Raw genomic sequence first — 2,787 nt, 5'->3', positions numbered from 1 at the left:
TTTTTATCAATTCTTTTTTTAAAAGATGAATTTAGTCCATAGAGTGTGTCCACAAAGAAGTGCTATTTATTAGTTTAATGGATTGCTATGCAAGATCACCTTCTGCATGAGGGCCTTTAAGTTAGATTCCCGCCCCTGTGGGGTCTCTAAGGTCATCGATGGAGCCCGTATGGAAAGGTGAAACAGGTTGATCTTGGAACGGGACTGCGCGGCAATTGCAAGCATGGGGGCTAGAATCCGAGAAGCCTGGGTGAAACCCCATCAATGGCATTCATCGTTTCTAAGCAAGAAACCTTACAAGTCTCAGACTCCCGGTCTGTAGAATAGAAATAACAACATGTCTTCCACAGGGTCACGTTGAGGAATGAGTGAGGACGTTTGTAAGCACACTCCACAGCACCTAGAACGTTGTTTGGCGTCTAATAGGAGATGCTTGTGGAAAAGCAGCTCAGGAGACAGAGCGTCAGGAGACAGTTTGCCATGGGTGTCGTGCGTCTCTGCGTGACTTCAATGCACAGGAGCTAATGCCCTTCTGCCCTGGGCTATCTTTCAAGGATGTTAATACAGCAAAGAGCTTGGAGGATATAGTTTTAGAGCAGAGGCTGGTTTGCGTCCTATCTAGTCTCAGAGAGAATGTCTTCCTTCGGGACAAAGTTCTGGCAGGTTTTCTTGATTCCGTGATAAAAGATGTGGGTTCCCTGAGCTCAGGGTACCTCTGCTGTCACATGACCCATCAGCATGCAGACACCATTAGCCTGGGGGAGGTGGACCCCAGAAAGTGGCAGGAGAAGACCAGGAGACTGGTTATGGCTATGGCTGTATTGTCACTGTAAGGCCGATCACATGACCTCGTCCTTTGCATCTTACCCAGGACTCCTGTGTTTTCTGCCAGCTTCTGCCCGGCCGTGGTGGGCTAAACTCTTAGTCAGCAGGGATAAGATCCCAGGACGTCACAGTTCTTCCCATAGAGCACTCAAACCCCAGTCTAAAAATATCTGAAAATATTTCTCCCCAAAATTTGCCACGTGGACACTAATTACGACCACTGCGCCAATCTTTGCTTAAAGAAAGCTCCTATACATTTGAAAATACATTATCTCTAAGAGCTACCGCAGCGAGTCATTAATGCCTAATTGCTAAGTGGTTTATTGTTTAGTTTGCGAAACGCTTAGCAAATGCCAGCTGTAATGAAGAATCGGAGGTTCCGTTTGGATAGAATTCAGCTAATAGACCCCTTCTAGAAGCTGAAGGGACTTCGTCCTTGAAAACAGCACCTCTTGATGGTGGACAGAAGGAGGGAAATGGAGCAAAAGACATATCTTGTCTTTCCTCATTCTTCACTGCATTCCTTAGAAGTAAAATGCAAAATCCATTCTAACTTTGAAATGTAGAATCATATAAAAATGCTAGTGTTTTCAGCACCTTCGTTCACTGGTAATTACTTTACATGAGTTAAATGCATCATAATAATCTGTATTATCCCTTCCTCCCCTACAAGTGTGTAAGCTCCACCAGCAGGAAACATCTTACTGGTTTTTGCATCCTTCCCAGCCCACCCTGGACCCTTACCCACCGCTGCTTCCCTTCACACAACCCGATCACACAAGGCCGGTCACACAACCTTGAATATACGTCAGAGTTGCTCGGCAAATACTGTATGAATTATATAGCACTCCGTTAGAAAAATCATAAAACTACGAATCTGCACTATTCTGTCAAACAACTCCAGGAAATCAGAACCTCATCGATGGTGTGAAAAACGAGCCAAGTGATTCCAGGCTATGTGCGACATCTAAAAATCCTAAGTGTAGTATTCGTAATGTTGAATTAATTTATACCACAAACATTTTATTAATGGCTATTTAGCACTTTGAAACAATCTTACATTAACTTTCTAGACCATTCTCTGTGAGGAAAAACATTGTTTCATTTCCTTCCTTGCTTTATTTGGATAGCAATTCTTTAGTTTCCTTTTTTGGCTTAACCATGTGGTAAATTGTGAGAAATTGAAAAACAAACAAACAAACCGCTCATTCTCTCATTATGAAAGAACTAAGAGTCAACATACAGAAGTCTAAACTGACAAAAGAGTGAGATTAGATGGTGACTGTTTGGATAAATAAGATAACAAATGCAACCCTTTGAGCATGCGGTAGAGACTCTGTATACACTAACTATTATTATGTTGCCATAAAGTTAATCCCAAGGCCCTCTTTCTGTTGAGAGTTCTAACCCATGTTAAAAAATCTGTTTATAAAATTAAAAAGCGTAAGAAGTTTTTCATTAACTTAACCTACCAAATAGTTAAAGTAGGTTCTACTCAAAAGTTGAAGGCATGTGAGCTCGTGAAGGTAAAGATTTCATGAATTAAATGTAATGAAGATTTTCAGAGGATATTGGTAACTATGTCCTACGAAATCATACAGAATTAAATGTGTATGTTGCTTAAAATAGTAACGAATTGAAATATGGCCTACAGGAAGTTACGTCATCCAAAGAATTGAGATGAGATGACAAAGACGCTGACTTCCTGTCCTGATGTAGGTCCCAGGCTGCACTGGGGACTGTGGTCATAATTGTGTACCGTTTGATTTCTACCAAAACTCACCTTCCAGAGCTCAAGTCTTGCCAAGCGTTATCTGCACATCTCCAACCTCACTGTGCAGGAAAAGCCCCAGTAGGCAGAGCCACAAAGTACAGTTGCTTGCTTTAATTGCAGTAATGACTACTCAAACCAAACGTCCTAGCAAAAAGAGAGAAACTATTTTTCCGCATAAGAGATTTTTT

Source organism: Pteropus vampyrus, unplaced genomic scaffold (genome assembly GCF_000151845.1).
Source record: "Pteropus vampyrus isolate Shadow unplaced genomic scaffold, Pvam_2.0 Scaffold192, whole genome shotgun sequence".
Classification (NCBI taxonomy): domain Eukaryota; kingdom Metazoa; phylum Chordata; class Mammalia; order Chiroptera; family Pteropodidae; genus Pteropus; species Pteropus vampyrus.
The sequence above is the reverse complement of the archived record's forward strand: the minus strand, read 5'-3'. Positions refer to the sequence as shown.